The 22,880-nt window shown below is 36.3% G+C and overlaps 1 pseudogene; it reads left to right on the top strand.

The window, feature by feature from the left end:
* LOC108714999 overlaps window positions 1–22,880 on the top strand; it is a 366,710-nt pseudogene that overhangs the window by 85,499 nt on the left and 258,331 nt on the right.

The raw sequence follows: 22,880 nt of genomic DNA, 5'->3' as shown, positions 1-22,880 counted from the left end.
GAGGTTGGAAGTGTTTTTTGTCTGTTTTGACCATGTCTGTCACATTGTTCCCTATACTAGGGGGATTACATTTACACCTGCTGAAAATTGTGTCTGAAACATTCGCACAGAGCTCAATGTCCAGGTAACTTCCAGATACAACACTCCTATTATCCTGGTTTGTTCTCGGATTCACATTCCTGTGCCACTCCTGATACATATGACCCAGCATGACTCTAGTGGATCAGGAGCCCTTCTGACACTTACTGGAACATCCATAGGGTCCCTCCAGTTCTAAGTCAGCCTCAACGATTAAATATGTAGTATAGTTGATTCCACATATAAATGGGTCCCTTACGGGTAGAAAGAACACAGGTTTGTGGGTGACTATAAACATTTATCCAGGGCATATAATCTGCCTCCATAAATCTTGGAATTAGTCCTTTAGTTGCACGGGGGTTATTGGGATCTGTAACCTTAGGGGTATTCAGTTATACCTCTCAGAGTACTAGGTTGGGTCAACCAACAGGGGCTCTTTCTTAGGTACTGTAGTTGCTCAGCTCTTTACAGTTAATTGAGTCTGCCTCATCACAGGACCTTACACAGTGTAAGGAATTCTAATCCCAAATATTTTCTCAGGTGCACTTGTCTCAGATCTTTAGGATCTGTTTTCTGTTAGAACAGTCCTGACTAACATGCATTCTGATATGAAGATATTTATGGTACTGGCCTTGGGTACCTCAGGGTACATTGTATAACCGACATTTATGGATATATCCTAAACAGATCATTTCTATATTGGGCCTGTTTTGGGTTCTTACTCCTACCAAGTGTTTCTTACAGGTACCTTGCAATTTGCACTGAAATTAGGCATACATGTGATGAATGCTTTTTGGTGAGTAGGAGAGTAAGTATTTCAGCTTGCTGAATTTGCCTTGCACAGGACTGTCTTCCTCTCTCTCTCTTCTGGAGGGTGAAGTGGTGGTTAGTGAGCTAACTTGTTCCTCACTCTCAGTGGGCTAACATCTCTCTCGCGCTCTCTCTCTATAGTTTAGGCTATACTATAGTGCTATTCTTAGCCTGGTGAACTTATTCTGGGGTTTTCACCTGGACTCTCTATATTAAAGAGTTTGCATGATGGTGGACTATCTAGTCAGCGATACTCCTTTCATTATTACAGTTTCTTCTTAAAGTATATTCCCTCCCATGGGATAACGTTAACTTGCTATGTCCCGTAACGTACTGACATGGAGTACGTCTAGGGAAAAAGGAAGATTATTTCATACTTACCGAGATCTTCCTTTCCTAGACGGACTCCATGTCAGTACACCCGCCCTTTCTTTTCCGGTAATTTAAGAGCTTGTTACAAAGACGCCGGTAGGTGGGTGTGGTTGGCCTTTTAAAGGCTTGGGGAGGTTCCTTCTAATGGGAGCAGGGAGGAGGGGCTATCCCGTAATGTACTGACATGGAGTCCGTCTAGGAAAGGAAGATCTCGGTAAGTATGAAATAATCTTCCTTTATTCTGTTAGCTTACATTCACTAGCCCAGTTTCTCAAGAGACAGCAATGTGCTGTTCATTTGGTGAAAATCCTTTACATCAACATTTCACAAACTTTACTACCTTTATTTCTAACATACTGGAGCTAAATTGAACTGGTGCTGTTTATGATAGCAACTCATGAGACATTTGCTTTTTATTTTCACACTAGAAGTAGATGATCAAAATAATGCGATTTACCATCTATCATTAAAAATAGCATTACAAAGTAAAAGTGAATAGGTTTCATACACACTTGCAGTATATCCTACATGGGCCAATGGACCATTTCATCTCAGCTAAGCGACTGTTGTATTTTATAAGTTTAATCTGTATATATCCAGCCAAACTGTCTATCACTGACTAAACTGAAGCAGTGAAGCCGGGTGAACCCCTGCAAGTTTATTTGTGCAGACCTTTCTAACCAACACTGGGCAGACACAATAGGAGAGGAGGGGGAAAGAGGAAAACTGTGGTTTGTAAACTGAAGCAGTGCCATTATCGGTAGCAACCCATCAGACTTTTGCTTTCATTTTCAAACTAGAAGTAGTTGTATAAGATGATACAAGTTTCATTCTCTTATAACTGGACCTTATGAGATGGTTTATAAAGTGCATAGAGTATACAGGTACTGTAATTTCTGTAGAAAAATGGGTAAGGCTGTGTTAACCAAGTGCATCAGTCAGATTTATGGTTGTGACAAATCTGGGAACGAATGCCTTATTGAAGACATTGAAAAATGGAGAGCAAACTGATTAACATAACATACCTGATTGTCATGACCAGCACCCAATACCAGAACAAGTGGCAAGCACCCTGGTCTCTGGCTATGGGACCTGTTATCCAGAATGCTCAGGACTTGGGGTTTTCCAAATTATGGATTTTTCCGTAATTTGGATCTTCATACCTTGTCTACTAGAAAATCATGTAAACATTAAAAAAACCTGATACAGTGGTTCTGCTTCCAATAAGGACTTATATCCTTAGTTTGGATCATATGCAGTACAAGGTACTGTTTTATTAATAACAGAGAAAAAGGAAATTTGAATTATTTGGATAAAATAAATCCTTTCCAAATAACGGCTTGCCGGATAAATGATCCCATACCTGTACAGTTATTAAAGAACCTACTGAATTCTATTACTAATTAAATCACATTATTTTGTTCATATTAGTGATGGGCGAATAAATTCGCCAGGTGTGAATTTCGTCACGAATTTCCACATTTCGCCGTTGGTGAATAAGTTCACGAAACTGTACACAAAATTGATTCATTGTAGTAACAAGAAATCATTGATTTTATGATTACTTTGTTTAAGAATCAGGTTCCTGTTTAGTTAAGTATAGTTGACAGCAAGGTAGATTGCGAACAAAAGAGAATGCTGTAGACTATGATACCTTTAATGAAGCAACATGAAAGTGAAAAGAGATCTTCTTTGATAAAGAATATTTGGGTCCACTAAAAGGTGTTTGAATTCACAGCAGTCTTCATTTAGATAAACCAATTAATTTATATATTGTCTACAGTAAAAGTGTCTTCCTTAATCCTAACTGGCAAGTAATTGTATAGGGTCAGTGAACAAGCCATAGACAAAAATCACAAATTTCAAATAAAGCACTTATTTCCTTTTAACAGGGGGCACTGATTGTAGCCGATAATGTTTGATTAATGAGCAACAGCCTTGCAGCGGGTGGAGACAGCTGTAAGAAATGATTTATTATTTTAGTGGTATTAGATGCTTGCAGTATCTTGCAGATCTAAGTATGTGTGGCTTAATAAAATAAATGAGATGCAACATGTGATAGAAGCACATTACTTGCAAAGGAGGGGTTTCGGTCCAGGATTTGTTTTTCTCTCTGTTTAAGCACCCTTTGTCATAAGGCTTTTTAATGTGCTGCTGAATATAAATCATTTAACTGCTTCATAAAATAAACTCAGTTGGAAATCTAACATCTATCATCTCAGACAGAAATGGTGGTTCAACTTAATGTGCTGTAACCTTCCTTAAATGCTCAGAAAATAGCCTGGTGGTCAAAAAATGTACAGTATGCATGTGTATATTCAAAGAAGATGTGAATTGAGATGAATAAATTACTGTGGGGGAAAGAGCATTTTATGTTTAGAATCAGACTGAGGGATAAAATGCACTAGGACATTCTATTTCTCTGCTTTACTCTATTTTGCTGTATCTGTTTGACCTTGGATGAGACTCTCTTTATCAGCATTTTTTCCTTAGCCTTTATCTCTGCCTTTTCAGACCACAAAGTAATCCATGTCAACTGTAAGTACTGTATTTAATAGCAGCTGCTAGGATGAAATAGTTATTTCATTCAAAATAGTTTTCATTGTCGCCCCCCTCTCATGCTAGTAATTATTCCGGATAAGGCTGGACATTTTTCTATGAAGTTCTTGTCTCCATATATGCAATGTGCACCAGTGTTAATAGCTTGCCATAGAATATATACAGTTCTGTTAACTAGAGGTTTTATTACATGCAACTCATTTGCATACATAAACATCAACATTCACAAAACAAATAACATAATGAAGTACGTTATCCATTATCCAGAAACTTGATAAGAAAGTCTGTCTCCCATAGACTCCATTTTATCCAAAATATCCCATTTTTTTTTAAAAGGTTTCCCTTTTTCTGTGTAATAATAAAACATTAACTTGTACTTGAGCCAAACTAAAATAGTATTAATCCTTACTGGAAGCAGAATCAACCTATTGGCTTTATTTAATATTTACATGATTTTCTAGTAGACTTAAGGTAGACGGAAATATCCACTATCCAGAAATCCCCAGGTTTAAAGCATTCTGGATAACAGGTCCCATACCTGTATTTTAAAACTATATGCAAATTACAAACAAAATACTATGATTTTTAAAATGTCATGTATCTCACAATACAAGACAAAAATAATGATTAAAAAGACACTAGCATCCAATAACTGAAACTCAATTTTTTTTTACATGTAACATTGTTTTGTTATCCAAATTGAAGTGAAAACTAAAAACATCCCCATAAAAAAACCCAAGATATTGCTCAGTTCACTAAGGAAAAGCTAAATAGCAGAGATATTGCTTCGTCTGCTCAATTGTATTTCAAAGAGCTGAAATCAGGTTGTAAATCAAAAATAACAGACTAAAAATATATTTTGGGGTTACTTCGTCAAGAATTGGCAGGGATGCACTGTGATGAAATACTATGGCTGCACTGTATTATGAAATGCTGCATCCATAAATTGCTTTAGGTACAATGAGGCATGAAATAATGTGCTACTGTGTGAGGAAAGCTTGGTGTCAGACTGTATCATTGAATGCTGGGGCTGTTATGACATGAATTGGTCTATTTATTAAGCCTCTAATTTTTCTGGTCAAATTTTCAAGGGAAAAAAATGTAATTTGAAATTCTTTGATTTTTATTATGCTCCAAACCTGCTAAAACTCAAATCCAAAAATAACCTGATGAACGCATGTAAAAGTCAAAGGCAGATGTTCCCTTTTACAATTGGAACAAACTTTTTGCCTAATAATTGTCAAGAGATTTTGAGCTGCTTGATGCTGGTTTTCGTTCAATAATCCGAGAAATTTGTGGTTTTCCATCAATAATTCGAAATTCAATAATTATAGTTTTACGGTGACCATTAGAAAAAAATTGCACTATTTTGTCGAGAATTTTCCCGCACATACGATCTTTGATCCAAATTTTTAGTAAATTAAGCCAGATTGTGGTTGGGAGTTAGGTCCCAAAAACTTCCCATATAATCTTTGCCGTTGTGTCTTGAAATGCTGAAGCAACCCTGTTTAATAAAATTTGCGGGCCACTCATGAAATGCTGTGATTAAAATGTGTAACAAAACACTGCGGCTACTCTGTCATGAAATGTTTGGGCAAGTGTGTCATAAAAAAACTGCGCCCTCTGCATCATGAAATGCAAGGATCATTGTGTCATATATTGCTGCTATCATTTTGACATATATTACTCTTGCCATTGTGTCAAGAAATGCTGGGGCCACCATGAAAAGGGAGTCAAACTGCTCAATGCATCAGACATTGAAAATGCTGTGTTATATGGGGTTTGTTGGAAGTGACAGGTGGGAGAGTCATTGTGACCTAGCTAAAATGTTGATACATTTTTTGTGTTGGTCAAATTACTTTGTGGTTAGAAAAACAGTAACAATACACAAAATTTTTACCTTTTTTTCAGTGAAGAAGCAATACAAAACTGTTATTTATTATAATTATCCTTGCTTCAGTCCCTGACCAAGAACATCTAAATTCTCATTTTCCTGTCATCACTTGGGGCAGGTTTATTAACCCTTGAGGATTGGATCCTTAGAAATCAATTGCAACCCCTGCAAGTTTGTTCCTGTACTAACTCACCTTTCTTGAAATCAATTCTAGTTCACTTTTCTTAAAATCAATCTCTAGCTTCTTGCCAAAATTTTTTTTTAAAGCATATTTTTCTACAAGTGTTTTTGACAAATTGAAAAGCTTGCCAGCTTTTAGTTGACTAAATGCTTGCGAAACCCATTTGACAGCAAATAAGACCAATCAACTGTAGTAAAAGCAAGTGAGTTAAGAACTCACTCACAGTTTCTGCCATCATTTCTATGAACCTTAACCTCAAAGTTTCATAAACATGCTTCCTAGATACTAGGGTCAGTTCCAGCAAGAGCCAAATAGTATGCCTGTATATTCTTGAACTATGAAAAGAAAAATTGCAAAGAGACACTAGTCTTATTTGATGAGTAATCAGCCCTGATCAGATGTTGAATAAGACATTCAGTCATTCAGTCAAGCAGAATTTAATATATGTCATTGCTTTATTCAAAGTAAAAAGAATTTGCATTTCTGCTGTAACCCCCCCCTCTTCCCTCCTCCTCCTCCTTTTCTCTTTTGTACCCCTGCCCCCGTTAAAACAAAATCAATAAAAAGAACACCTGTTTAAAAAAAAAAAAGGATTTGCATATATTGTGATAGAATTGGAGTAACACTTTGTGGAGCTGGTAACTCTGACAACTTTTCTAGTCAAGTTTTTTCAAGTTTTATGTTTTCCACTAGAAAATGTAACAGTTAATTGATTTTTAGCACACCAAAAATAGCACAGCCCCATAGTCGTGACAATCTTCTGAAATAAGCAATAACAGATTTACAGATGAAGCCACTTGGATTTGTGAGTTAAATGCGTCATGACTCAGAGTTAATTGAAGAAACTGTGTTATCTAAAGTTATCTTAACTCATTTAATGCATTTAACCTTTTCATTAGCATACCAAAGCACCATTGTTCACAATGGTGAATGCTTTAATTAGATGGGATGTTGTGACACAGTTTTCTGTGTTAAATGAGATAAATGGGATATCTGTGTTTAGTTATTCTGTGTCAAACAGACAAACCAAAGTGGCTGCATCTGTAGGTTTCACTATATTAAATAAATATCATGAAATGTTTTAGCTTCTCTTTGTTAGTAAAATCTGTTTATTTAAATTCTTTTTATTTTGCTTACATAATATGAAAAAAAACATCACTTAATCGTCATTATTTAAATCTATTGTATTTGCAGTTATTTTCCACGCTTATATAAAGTTGTCCAAAGCATGCAATAGATCAAAGCAGATTTTTTTAGCTTTATCTTATCCCTTAGTAATGGGAGGAAAAATGCCCTGTCAAACAATGAACACCAGATAATAATTTAACAATGTTTTCTGCCATTTGTTGTCCCAGGGAAAAAAAAAACAAATAATAGAGTTAAAGTTACAAGAAAAAAAAAAAACTTCCATCATTTGTAAAGAAAGTGCAACTAGGAAATAATACCTTAAGATAAAAGAAAAACAAAATCCACAACAAAACTCTAATGCTGCCATTGGCAGTTCCCCATACAAAACAAAATGGCAAAATTCTAGTACAGCTTCATGAACATGTTAGCCTTTGCCGAAAATATGAATTGGACTGTGAAACTGTATCAGGTGAGAAAATTCACTCATCCCTACATAGCGTTTATCTCAAAATGAAACCGTGAAACACAAAAGCCTATTCATAAAATGGCAGGTTGGTTTGCTGACCCGACATCCTACTACTACAATTAAATTAATTTACGATGCTATGTTCAGGAGAACTGACTTTACACTGACTTCAGTTTCATAGAAGTTCGACCTTGAAGTCCCATGAATTGATTCCATGAAGACTACAGAAGAATACAATCTAGAAACCACCATATTTAGTAGGTTGGGGTGGGCTTATTTTATTCACAAACACTTTTCCCTATCTTTCTTTATTCCCTGTTTGTTATTCCTATCTTTATTCCCTGTTTATTATAACTAAGGTAAAGCACTGCGTATCTTGTTGGCACTAAATAAATAGATGATGATGATGATCGTTCATGGGAGAGTGTCTGGAAAAACTACATGTACAATATGGTGGTCTTCAAATTTTTGAATTCATCTATAAAAGAAGACCCAGTTTGCCTGGCTACCAAGTTATTTGCTTTTAAACAGGTGACCAGTTATTGCTATAGCTGGTTGCTATAAGTAATATTCCTGTAGCCAGCTTTTATTACTTAATCCTAAATGGCCTATAGATTGCATCAGCATGTGGTAATATAAGTGACATTCTAGTTCAGGGACTCTTATGCCTTCGTATAATGTAATAAAGATATTGCATAAACTGTATGTATAACATATAAGGAAGAGTTAAATTACCCTAAACTATCCTGGATATAAATGTCATCTGAATTTCAAGAACCTTTACGCTGAATACAGTATTTGCAGCGACTAATAGTTCTATTTTAATAATCAGGCAACCCAATGAAAAACTGGAAAAAAGAGTTTTCTGCCAGGGATCATGCTCTAGAGAACATTTAGTTTGAAGGAATGAGGGGTTTATGAATAAAGTGACATGTTATTAACAGTAGGAGCGTACTTAGTATGGGACTTAATGAAACCAAACTGTTTTTTTTTCAGCTGACATTGATGAATGTACTGCAGATGTCAGGATTCAATGTATTCAATGAAGTTCAATGAAGATGTGGGTTTTCAAGGAAAATTTAAAACGCTCTGCTAGTCACGAAAGTTTGTTAGAGGTGTAAAGCAAGAAATTTGTAAGACTAGACTTCATCCTGGGAAATATCTTTTGATGTGTATGTGAGGACATGAGAAGTCATTGAGTCTCCAGAGGTCTTGATGAGAATTGTGTGATTAGTGACATCTTCACTAAGGACTATTTAGGTCATTAGAGCTTAATCAAATTGAAAACAAATACACAAATATTTAGAAAATTTGGTGGCTGTTTTATTTAAAAACTATGATTAATAAGAATAAATGTATTTTTAATTTTAACATTCTAATGTAGACTCAAGAGGCTCCTCATCTTTAAATCAGATGTTAGTATGTTATATGTTATAGAATTCACAATTTTTAATTGGTCTTTTTTTCATAATTTTGGAATTTTCTTCTTCTGTCTCTTTCCACCTTTCAAATAGGGGTCACAACCGAAGAAGCTATTGGTCTGTGAGGCTACAATTTTATGGTTACTGTTATTTTTTTTACTTATCTTTCTATTCAGGCTTCTATCTCAGTCTCTGATGCAACCCTCTGATAGCAACCACACAACTTCTAAAATTTCAAACTGGATTGCTGCTGAACAAAATCCTAAATCGTTTGAAAACACTTAAAGTCCATTATCATAATAAATGTTCATTCAAATGTTTACTACCCCTTTAAGGAATTAAGTAAATAAAGCATGATTTCTATTTTATAGTTTTGTCTACAGTGCCCACGTGATACTAATGTTTCAGTTAAAAAGATTTGTTTGTGGCATTCCTTAAAGGAGAAGGAAAGGTTAAAAGTAAGTAAGCCTTATCAGAAAGGTCCATCTAAACATACCAGTAAACCCCCAAAGTAATGTTGCTCTGAGTCCCCTGTCAAAAGAAACATTTCATTTCTTTCCTTCTATTGTGTACTCATGGGCTTCTGTATCAGACTTCCTGCCTTCATCTTAAACCTCATTGCCCTGGGCAAGAGCATGCTCAGTTTGCTCCTCTTCCCCTCCCCCTCCTTTCTCTGCTGTAATCTGAGCCCAGAGCAGGGAGAGACTCAGGCAGGAAGTGATGTCACACCATGTTAATACTGCAGCTCCTATCCTAAACAAACAGAGACTTTCTAGAGCTTTTTACTCAGGTATGGTAAAACATTCTACAGAATAAATATAGCATTCTAGCTTGCACTATTGCAGCTAATCTATTCGCAATAAAATGCCTCCGTAGCTTTCCTTCTCCTTTAAGTGTAGGACCATAAAATCCACTTGCTTAACAAGATAATCTTGACTTTATCATCCAAACCTCAGACCAGCAATTGGATCACTTGGATCTATGGTCCCTTGGGAAGGCCATTGGTTTTCTCCATACATAGATCATCTAGCTATTTTCAACCCAAAACTTTGATAACATCCTCTGAATTCTTTAGTGTAATGTGTTACCAGCTAAGGGTTTTAGGATGGTGGCCTCATATTTAACCATTTTATTTGTCACCAAGTTGGTTCTACTTATGATTAGCAAGAGTAGGGAACATTCATTGTATGTCATAGTGCATACATGTAAGGCATATTGGTGATGCTCAGGTCCTCTCTAAGTGAAGAATAGGGAGTAAGATACAGTGAGAGGGGAAGCATGGATAAACAATAGAAAATATGTTAAGGACAGAGGGAAAGAAATGGGGAAAGTACACTGGCAAAGCCAGTTCTAATTGGGGGCTTATTAAAATAGTATATTACTGTAACTGCCAGGATCTCGCTCTAGTTACTGTTGAGAGTTATCATCTAAGTTAGGACTACAGTGAGGACAATCCTGCTTCTATGGTGGTCCTGCAGATGCTTTCATTTGTTCTGCAATATTTGCAAGAAAGCTAAAATAGGGCTCTTACACATAACTTTGTCTTCAACCATTCCTCTGTGGTGGTTTTTTCATGTATTCCACTACAAGGGAACACAAAGGTCAACACAGTCCATCCTTCGCTATCTGTTTAAACTCACTGCACTGCATGGAAACACCAAACACAGGTGGAACACAACCACCACAGGGGAACTCATGAAGTAAAAACCCTTAGCATTCTGAAACGCACAAACCTACAAACAAAATTTCTTCGATTTAATTAGGTATTAATCTGTGTTACCAAAAAAAATAATAATATATGAGATAATAATAAATGTAATGCATAATAAAAAATATTACAGATATCTCTGTTACAGAATGAATCCCTTTGCTCAGTAAAGGGTGTGTGTGCAAGTTACAAGTTGAATATAAAGCATAAGATTCTTTTTGTATACACTGCTTTATTTGAATTGAGTTGCGATTTTTCACATTGCCAGGAAAAGAGATTTTTCTCAAAATCTTGCAGCATGCCATGTATTTACTTTAGCAACATATTGTTGGGAATAGTAGGCAACTCACCAACGCAGGATTACATTGCCCGGATGGCACTATTTATTAAGGCTATGATAAAGCTAATGTTCCTCTTTGATGTATAGCATGTGAGACTTCAACTGATCTTGTAGAAGGCCTAAAGGATGTTTCATTGAACATTTTGTATGGCAGTAAGCCAGGATACATTTAGCCTAAGCCCAGATGACAACCTGGTAATGAGGTGGTAATTGATGACAACCACTTGCTTATGAAAACCTGCTTGATATGCTGGTGGGAAATGCATTGCCAGCTCTTTTTATTTCATTCGATCTAGTATTAGTTATTTTTATTCTGAAATAGTTGCATGGGCCTGTGGTTTGCTCTGAGTGCAACAAAGCAAAATTATCACAATGTAGTAGTAACTATCCAGCTCTGCATGGTTTAAAAAATCAAAACTGTGTACACTAGGGATGTAGCGAACTGCCGATTTGGTGTTCGCAAACGCCGTTCGCGAACACCGGCAAAAGATGCGAACGTTCGCGAACAGTTCGCGAACTTCGAACACCCGCTAAAATCGTTCGAATCGAACGATCGAAGGATTTTAATCGTTCGATCGAACGATTTTCATTCGAATCGAACGATCGAAGCATTCGATCGAATGCTTTTCATTCATTCGAATGCTTACAATCGTTCGAACGAATGGAAATCGTTCGATTTTTAGCGGTCGAAGGAATTCGAATGGTCGAATGGTCGAACGATTTGTATTCGAATCGAACGCGAACTCAAAATGCGAACGTCGCGCGACGTTCGCGAACATTCGGCGGACGCGAACGGTCGAAGTTCGCGCGAACAAGTCGCCGGCGAACAGTTCGCTACATCCCTAGTGTACACCACAGTTTTTTTGAAGGAAAGAACCCTCATAGATTTAAAGAATAGCCATTTTGAACTGGTCGGCAGTTCTGTTCATAGAATTGTGCATTATTATCTGGCGTTAGTTTATAAAGCTAACATATGTTACTAAATCTAAGTACCATATATATAGCAGGTTAAGATTTCACATTTTGTGGCAAATAAGAATGATTTTTTTTATGCCCTTGGTTTACTGTTCCAAAACTAGCAATATAACCTTGACTAGATTTATCTGATAAACTATCAATACATCATACATATATACATATTTATTAGTCTCACCAGGGAATCTACATTATTTATTCATATATGAAGTTTTTTTAATTTATTTATTTACAAACCAGATTTTATTTTGGAAAAATTTGCAAAGTTGCTTGAGTTTATGTTGCTTTAGTTTGCCAGAAAGAAGAGTAAAATTAATTATAGGTTTTGTGTTATCACTGTCACTTTGGGTTACCATAGTTTTTTGAAGGTGCATGTTTGTTCTACGGACTCCCAGTCCCAATGCAAGCTAAATGCAGGTCTTTTAAAAACAAAAATCTCCCTGATGAGGATCAGTTTTTTCCTATTTTGATGAGCTCTGGTTGCTCTCTTCTCACTGAAACCGATTGAGTCACAGCATCTAACAGTCTCTTTCATAGCTCTATATAAACGGAGCATCAGAACCCCTACCAAAGATTTGAAAGAACCAGGGAGCATCCAATGTTTTTGGACTAAAATGCAGAACATAATTCTTCTTTTCACTAATGATGTGCATCTATACGTGATAGGAAAAACTGGTACTAATTAAAAAGTAAAATGCATGATGTAAGATAGAGGAAGTAGCAAGACCCAGAGATAGTGTAGAAGTAATGTTTTATTCTGTCTGCTGTACCTTCATTTTATCTACAGAGATACAGTAGGTGGCTCTTGATAGGTGTCTAATTCCTACTCTTTAATAAAGTATCCATGGGTGAAAGGACAGCAGAAAATAACTTCTGGTAACACAAGTAATTACTGCCTGTTCTAATCCAGTTGGGCATAACTTTCTGTGGCATGCTGTAGGTGTTTCAAAGCTGTGTCTGATAAGGGTCATTATTTAGTATTTTGCCTGAAATAATTAAGATGGAATAACTGTGCTCTGGTTTCATGTGTTAAATCCCTTATCTAATGGGTCCTACTGTGTGAGCTAGGCATCTTTAAATTTGACAACACGTCTTGCTACACAAATGAATTAAACTTAATTAAATCGTTAAAATTATATTAAAACTGGAGTGCCATAGTAACAAAGTATACTATGTTTGGGCTATATATAGACTCTATATTCTAACAACAGCAAAGTTAAGTTGTTGCTGCCCATACTGTTTCACCACTAAAGGCACCCTCAAAAACATAATTTCAGAAAAGTGAATAAAAACCACTGTTACACAAGGCACAATAACAGAATTTGGGAGAATAAGGAGATCCAGACTTGCATTTATATAAATTCTAAACTTTTATGACATGGAAGTGCTCATAAATAATTACCAAAAACAAGTAGTGTTTGTGAACACCCATAAAAAGAAAACCTGAATTTATTTCAGTTAATGCCTGACATTCCTTTCAAACCAAAGTCATACCCGATGATACTGCCATTATGCATCAATCTTAAAACTTTGTTTAAACAGGAGATACAACTAAAATATCCAATATAACAATTAGGGAGCACTCCAACCCTACTACATTCCAAGCCCTTTAATATAAACAGGCATAAATCATGTGACACTAACCCTGTGAGGGAGTGGGTCCGGGTGCAGCTACCCCGGACCTTTAGTTTAAAAATTCAATTTCACAGTTCAGTAAGCATTTGATGTTAACAGGTCACTCACCGATCCACATCTTTGGTCCAAGTGCAGCGCCTGAACTTGCAGCTTGGGGAGACTTCACAGTGAACACTATTCCCTTGCATAGGACTATGAGTATGTGTATGTGTGTTCACACGAAGCGCGTTAGGAGGATTGTCCGGTGAATAAAGATGTTTTAATCACTCCGCTGTCAGCTGTTCTGTTGAATGCAGGCTGCAAGGGAATCGTGAAAACAGAGGATGATAAGATAGCTCCTGTGTTTCCTCTTTCCTTTATGGTATTTGATACCATATGAGGTTGAGTAATTAATTGTACATGGAATGGTTTATTATATAGAGGAATGGACAGAATAAAGCAAAACAGGTGAAGGTATAAAATGCAACTAGATACTTTTTTTTAGAATACTTAACAAGTAATAACTGTTGCCTTGCTTCACAAGCTTTGTCTGAAGAATCCATTTAGACCTTTGTTGATTTATTTTATTTAGTACAGCCAGTAAAATCCTTTGCACTGTTTATTATATATTTTCATGTGAAAATCTTTTCTCCAATAAATACATTGCCTGGCATGCAGCAACTTGTCTGACCTTCCCTGGCTGGCTCCTCTCTGTTTCTTATAATAGCTCTTTTATGTTGAAGAGAGATGAGAATGGGCTGGAATGATGACAAATGTCAAGTTTTAAATTGTTAATAGTCCATTTGTCATCCTAAAGGTGATATGTGTCTGCAAACAGAGTATAAATCAAACTTTCAATTATATACCAATGTATGCTTCGTTTGAGACTATCATACACAGTAGAGATTTACAGATTTACTAGTAATCAAAAAAGCACTGCAGTTGCTTGTTAAATTCAAATATTGCAGAGGAAGTAAAAAATGACTGGTATCTTTATTTAATTTTCAATTTGTTTATTTTAACAAATAGAGAGTTTAGCAAGAAAAAGTGTCCATGCACAGCTGGATATATGATATGAGGAAAAACATTCTATTCGCACTTATCCTGTAGAGAAGGTAAGAAAGAATAGATTAAAGTTCTCTTCTTCAAGAGTACGATAATGAAGTGAAGTACATTAGTTTGCTGACCCACTCCCATTCTCTTTCTCCCCAATAGCTTGATGCAGATGATAAAGTAATAGACACAATGCAGTTACCTTTTGGTTTCACCATTTCTCCTGTTGTGCCAGTTTCAATCATCAAAAGCTTTCAATCTATTGAGTGTTTGGAGCAAGCACACTCTGCGATACCTGTTTTACTATGTTTGTGAAAATGTATCTTGTAAAGAAATATTGATTTTAATTTAGCCCTACATAAGAACACATCCCTCTTCTTTAAAACTCATTGACATTCTGCACTGCAGTAGCGCTGTGCCTTAGATTTTTGGGGACATATTTTAAAGCATAATTTTTGAAGCTATAAAACTGATCACCGCAAAGCACATGCAAGCAATAGCAGCATAGTATGTGTATTACTACTTACTGGTTTCATAGACAAAGGTGCATATTATTACTAGTTTAGTGTACTTGGAAACAGAATAAGGTTTCTGTGAACTGCATGGCAGTGGATATGGCAAGGCATTCATAGAAAATTATTAACTTGAATAGTGATGGGCAAATAAATTCACCAGACTCTAATTTTTGGCAAATTTCTGTATTTCTCTGCAGGTGAATACATTTGCGAACCTCGTGCGAAAATTCAACATGCGTCAAAAAATTTTTTGGACATGCGCCTGAAAAGTCACTTGTGTCAAACCGTTTCGCTTCAACATTATTCAGATGCCCATTTACTTTAATGCCGGTGTCAATATTGACGTGAGCATCAGAATTTACACAGGGGTCAAAATTGATGCAGATGTCAAAATTCTAATTGTGCAAATTTTTCGCCGTTTAGAGGTAAATTCGGCGAAGCGAAACTTGACAAATTCGCCCATCACTTCTTGAGAAGTAAAAGGACACAATGTGTGGTACCAGGTGGCTTTTCATTTATACAGTAGTTTTTTCTCGAAAAGTCTGGTAATAACTGCAGGTAACTTTTTTATGAAATATTGCCTTAACAACTTCACATTGAAATCTGAGATCCCATTAAAATGGAACATTGACTTTGGAGTTGTTTTAGGCAAAGTGGAAAATAAAATCCTAATCCAGTGCTAGTGTTTTTTTCCCCCAAAACTGGTGCATGTAATAATGCAGTGCTACCAAAAAAAAGTGGCAAAAGCTTTACACAAAATTTAATTATATATTGAATTATAAATACAGGTATACCTATAACATGTACCAAGCACCAGTATCACATACCCTATTAATAGTGTCTTGGACAGAATGTTCCTTGCGTCATAAGACTGAATACAGGAAGGAAGCAGTAAAACCACTGGAAAGTCCAAATACTTGGTTCAATCCATAATTTTTTTGCACTTTCCCCCCTGCCTTCCTGAATAAACAAATTGCCACATGTATCTGCACTCTGTTTCAGCGGCCATCTCCTTGAATATAGGGTTGACTGTGTTTAACTGTGCTGCATATATAAGGAACATATAGGGAGAGGTGTGTAGGCATTACTGCACACCCTCTACCAGTCCCTTAACTTACGTGTCACTCAAAGGTACAAGATGGGGAGATGGGCTCTCCTGCATTTACCAATGTTGCACATTTGCTTTGGATTTTTATCTGGCATGAGGTGCATTAAGACCCAAGGCAGAAGTGAGCTCTACATGAGCACAAAGGGGGTGTGCACTTGCTCCGCTTATTGCTCTTGCACTTCTGCCCTGGATCTTTATAAATTACCGTGAGTGTATTTTATTACATAACCACCTTTGTTTTATGTCTATGCTTACTTTTATACTGCAGATAATTGTCTGTTGCCAACTTTTTATATACTCCAATAGTGAGGATGAGCATTACAATTTGTATTTATATTTTGATTTATATAGCTCTACTTATGTATGCAGCACTGTACAGCAGAATAATACTTTAATAGAAGAAAAAATCTAAAATGAATAATAAATAATGAAATACACAAAGTGCAATAAAATTACAAATAAATACAAAGTACAGTTGCATTAAAAGACTCCCAAGAGTAAAGTATCAAATAGACAAGAGGATGGGGGTCCCTGCCCCATAGCGCTTACGATCCAAACAGGATGGTAACTTATTGACAAAAATAGGAGGTTACAGTGGTTGACACTTCAATATAAGTGCTAGTTCTCAGTATCTCTTAATGCAATGGAAATACATTTAATTCAAATAATGTGCATGTAAATTAATCTACCCCAACTTGATAAGTATTTATGTGCACTAATTTTAAATCTTGAACAACTAAAAAAGAAATTCTAAAAAACTAAAAAAGATGCAAGGGGTAGGAGCAACTATATATGGGCTGAATTGTGTCTTTGCACCCCAAATTGTTATGATTAAGTAACCCTCATAGAGTCAGTTATGAAAGGCTTTGCAGGGTTATTTTGCAGAAAGACAATATGCTACTGGGTTACCACTATTCCCAAATGTTGTGACATACTATCAATCTGTCAAGGTCAATGCTATTCATCCTAATCCTATACCAACAGTATTTGATAAGAGATGTTCCTAAAAAATATGAGACAGTTGATTTTTTTGGCAGTGTCAATACAGTTAGTAGAGTTTGAATTATAAACTTCACATATAATTTTTTTGGTCTACAAAACAGAAAGTTATGCACAATGATCACCATTGATACGATATGTCATTTACAGCTATCCATGAAATACTGAGTTTACAGATACTGATAATAAATTTTATATATGACCACATTTATATGAGAACAGCCTATTCCAATGACGGACAAATGGTTATGTGTCAGAGTGTAAGAATAATAAAGTCTAATAACAAATGCCCCAATCATTCTGACTTAGCAATAACCACATGCCCAAGGCAGGAAAGGTGAAGGGATGGGTGATGTTCCCCCATTTATTATTTCTCTTATTAATGACACCCAATGATGAGAGTCCACTTTGTAAGTTACTGACAGAATTCAGAGTGTCAGCAGATACTAGATGAGGCCCCTTTGTACAGAATTGTTTTCTTCATTTACTGAGTCCCTCCCTGTGTCTGCTTTTAACAGATAAAGAACTGCAAGGCTGAGGGACAGTTGTAAGCGGGAAACTATTTTCAGTGCAATATCTTTAGTTAAGAACATTCAGTCCTCTTCCAACATTTTGGGAGGGTTCAAGTTATATAACGTATGTATGTGTACTCCCATTTTAACCTATAAAAGCTTGTGGAAAGGGGAGTTTCTTTGGCAAAGCCTCAGGCTACACTTCGGTGTAACATTGATGTTTTTCCCAAAGCAAAACCATTATGTGTTCTTTGTTAAACTCAATAAACTTCATTCTATTTGAAATAGCCTTATCTTTGAGTTTTGCTTTCCATATAACGAGGTCATAGCAATAAAATTATCAACAATAATGAACATCAACATGATGATCTTTGAATGTGTTTACAATATTTTTACTTTTTCTGTTTCTTAGCTTTTAAGTCTATTTTATGGTAAGCAAATTGTATTTGGAATATTCTCTTTCTCCATAACCCCCCCAGACACACACACACACACAAGTTTTTTAACATTTGAATTTGAGATTTAACCATAATGTAAAAAATCAGCATCTCAAATCCAGCAAGCTCATGTCCAAGTCAATGTGAATGTGTCCTAGGTAAATTTTTAAAATTCTATTAAATTAAATTTTTAAAATGTGCTGTACACATTGAAAATGATGAGTAGAGAGACATTTTTGTATGTTCAAGCTATTTTACACAATTTAAGTCAATTGAGTTTTCATGACTCGTGTTGGGTGACCTTTTGAGTATTTTCCAAATTAAATAAAATCTGATAAAGTGATAAATTAGAATATTGATAAATGTGCCCCCTACTGTCCAACACTATGCATATTACTGACTTTTAAATAGTGGTATTGAGAGGTGCCATTACCATTTGAATTACTGATCTATACAGACAGATAGTGCCAAATACAAGGCCAAAGATACTCTATAGTATATGAAAGTTTCCCTGGGAATTTCTTGACTGATGTTTACCCAAAGAGCACATGTCAGGTTTGAGGAAGTAGAAAATTAAGGGGTTAATAGATACATTGCTAAATGCATGATATGTTTATCATGAGTGAATGCATTTTAGAATGCTGGTGGAAGTGCATAGGTTAATCCCCACTCAACTGTGAAAATGTCTGTAACTGGGTCAATAAATACAAATGATATACTGTAATGTTCTAAAGCTCTGCATGACTAGAACATTACACAATATAGCCAGTATTTATTATCTCAGTTGAAGGTACTTTTCCAGTTTTGGCAGCATGGCTGTATTTTCTTCTCTATCTAGAGAAGCACAGTACGATGTTATAGAGCTGACCATTGCACTCTAATTAGTCATTTGCAAAATAATAAATAAGTGGCCTGACCTTCAAATATCTCATTCGTTTAGCCACTGCCTACAAAATATTAAAGGTGGTAAAGAAATGTTTGGAAATGATGGATTTAACATTGTAATGATTGTGTTATATGGAAGAGCTGTAATTTAAAATTAAGTTTCTTTTAAATAAAAAATAGAAATATTATAAATAATATACAGAATAGTGAATGCATATTTGCTACATTGAATACGGAACAAGGCTATTTTACTTATGTATTTTGCCCATCACTATTCATAATGGCAAGCTGAATAGATCATTTGAGCTTGGCTAACAGGAGTTTTTTTGGTATAAGTATTTTTGTTTCCTTACCCTGCTCTTCTGTGCTGTCGGTTTAGAATGTGGTCTGCTATCTTGGATTATGAGATGCAGTTTACCTTTCGCCTAGGAATGCTTGTAATTCTAACTGGGATGATAAGTAATGATGAGCTTTGCAATCTCCACTGTTATAGTGGCTGCTGTAACATTGTAGCTGGTGTAAAAAGGATCTTGGCCCTGGAGCTGTTCACTACATGGCCAACTAGCTCCATGCCATGCCCATGCACTCCTTCACAGGTTTTTGATAAAATAATAGAATATAAATAAATACAAACATTCAATTACAATTTGCAATTTAATGTTATGATGTATAATAGTAAATCGGTGCTGCATTTTACACTGTTTGTGGCATTGTTTAATGTGTGCCAACAGAGGTAGAAGGTCATTGATTATGTCCAGTATGTGAAGTACAAATATGGATGCAATTCATCATATTTAGTGAACATACATATTGAGTAAAAGGCCTTCACACATATCATCTTCTAATGGGTTAGGAATCTTTCCACATATTTACTCTGCTACATACTAAAACCTGGCTTCAGGGCTTCTTTTGCCCTAATCAATAGCTTATGTTTTTCATATAAAGATTCTATTTTGCAGAAATTACCTGGTTCAATAATGAAAAATGCATGATTTCCCCTACTACCCTATGCATGTGTTTTCTCCAATTTTAATAAGTTTTCAAATAACTTAACTCTTGAAACAGTCCTCCTAGAATTTATAGAGATAAAGAAGCTGAAAAGTAGTAGCAAAAGTCTACAACAATTAAACCTTTTGCTCATTGTAGTTGACATAATAGACCCTTATTAGAAATTCACTGGTGACAAGATTGCCCACCCCCCTTTCACCCAGTATAATTAGATAGATAATTATTCAGCACCTAATAAATCACCTGGAAAGAGTGAAAGAGCATATATTATATGCTCTTAATTGGTAAATTGGTAAAAGTCAGCGGGGCTCATTTATCAACACTGGGCAAATTTGCCCATGGGCAGTTACATATAGCAACCAATCGGTGATTCGCTTTTTAAAGCCAGCTGCAAGTAGAACAATGAGTGCAGCAATTTTATTGGTTGGCCTGGGTTATTGCCCATGGGCAAATTTGCCCAGTGTTGATAAATGACCCCCAGTGAGTGAAAAAAACATATTCTCACAATAATACATTCAGCAAAATTGTAGGGTTATATTTATCATGCTATGTAAAAACATTAGCAGTGATTATTATAGATTATAGATTTCAAAAGCAAAGATCTGCTTGGTTGCTATAAGCAACATTATCAGTATTGTTTCACTGCACTTTTTACACAGCATAATAAATAGATCCCTACATGGTACCAGCAGAATGACCAGTCATTTCAGAGTTTTCAGATTGGCTCAAATTGGTCCTAAAGATTTTATAATTAATTTCCATGCTGGAATGAGTTGTCATAGCAGCCAATAAGATGTTGTCACGGTCGAAACCCAGCACCACAACAAACACCAGGCACCCTGGTCTCGGCTCATGCTTCACCAGTAGTGTGACCACCTTTGGGCCTCAGGAGGAGCCCTCGGCTTACTTGGATGCCACCTGGACTTAAACGAGAGGTGCAAGAAGAGGGTTCTGGATAGGCAGAGGGGCACAACTGTAGATAGAGTCTTTAAGGCCAGGCAGGAGTCAAACCAGGAAGTCAAGCAGGAGGGACAGACAGAATCAGAGTCGGTTTCAGGCAAGGGTCAGGTTACAGAGGTCAGAGAAGTCAAAAGCCAGGCCGGGTCAAAACACAGAAGTTCAAAACAGAGTTCAGTCAAAACAGGTGCTAGCACAAGGCTCAGGAACCACCAGGAAACTAATCCTATCATGGGCAAAGAATAAAGTGTAATGGCCCTTTAATACCCATAAGCGTCAGCGCCTTTAAAAAGAACAGAGACGCGCTGCACGCGCCCTTAGCGGATCGCTGCATAAAGGAGAAGACCGGCGTGGCGGGCGTCCACGCCGGCCCGCTAGACCACCAGGGTAAGCTACCATTACAGATGTATGATTTGGAACTAGCACTGAATGCTACAGTATCTGCTGATTGGTTACTATCAGTGATGGTTGAATCTGAACCATTTCTCTTCGCTGAAAATTCACAAAAACTGAACAATTTGCTTAATGCATTGAAATCTGTGGGCTACACATTTTTTTTGATGTGTGACAATTTTTTTCACCCATTGGAGCCTTTGGGCGTCTTTTTTGCAGTGAAATTTTGCCCATCACTAGTTACTTTACGTGATTAGATCTGTAAAAAGTGCAAAGTTTGTTATTACATAATCCTGTTAGAGTCAGTCCTGGATGCGAGTCCCTTTCCCAGTGAAGCTTAAAGTATAAAATCCCCACCACATTCACACAATGGTTCATTTTATCAAGAACCAATTAAAGGGCACCCATTGCCTGAAAATCATTTCACCCCCTCAGAGTGGTATCAATTATTTCAGACAGTTGGTTTTCTTGCTAAACCTGTATTGTATAACAGGTACATTTATATTTAGCAAGTGACAAATGCATGGTGAAATAAGATTTGCCATGCACAAACAGGTTTATAAGCTCTGACTTTTTCATTGGTCTTTTATTTAACTCAAATAGCAATTAAAGTTATTATTTTGTTAATAGAAATGAATGCTGTCACACCTACCGTATATACTCGAGTATAAGCCGACCCGAGTATAAGCCGAGGTACCTAATTTACCTAAGAAAACTGGGAAAATTTATTGACTCTAGTATAAGCCTAGGGTGATAAATTAATTTTAGGACATGGCCAATTTAAATTTTTTTCTAACTATATTTTTTTCTCCTTCACTGATCCTTTTTAATTATTTTTAACATTATTTCTCTGCCTTCATTTTCTATGCAATTTGCCCTCTTTGTATTTCCATGTGTCATTCTCTTCTACACAGTACATGAACAGTTCTCCCTCATTATGTCAAATGTACAATTCTTCCACCACTCACTGTTTTTATTTTAATGTTATCTAAACCCCCTGCTTCTATTTCCTTTTATGCCTAAGATGCCATATATATCTGCTTTCCCTGTACCTTTGCCCCCTCCCCACCATCCACAAATAGCTTGTGTCTAGAGTCTAGTACTTTTTCCACTGTGCCTTTCTTCTTCAGACTTGACATGCTTGTAATTTACAGTCATGGTGTGACCTATGTAGTACAACAAACCTGGAGGAGCACATTGAACAAAAGAGATAAACTCTGGCCCCAGCCAAATTATTTCAATCACTGAGCTATGTGGATCAGTTGCTTCTAGCTGAACTCTGGCTCTGACACTGATCAGTCACTGCACGACAGCAGAAACTCCGTACCGATCTGCTCCGTGACTCCAACAGTGTCCGACTGCGGCCAGAGTTCAGTAGAGGGTTACAAGCCAAAATGATTGCACTGAAGTGCTTTGTTTGAAAAAGAAGGCAAACGGAAGGTAAAAGACTTACCACATTACTCATTT

Source organism: Xenopus laevis, chromosome 4S (genome assembly GCF_017654675.1).
Source record: "Xenopus laevis strain J_2021 chromosome 4S, Xenopus_laevis_v10.1, whole genome shotgun sequence".
NCBI classification, from domain to species: Eukaryota; Metazoa; Chordata; class Amphibia; order Anura; family Pipidae; genus Xenopus; species Xenopus laevis.
The sequence above is the reverse complement of the archived record's forward strand: the minus strand, read 5'-3'. Positions and strand labels throughout refer to the sequence as shown.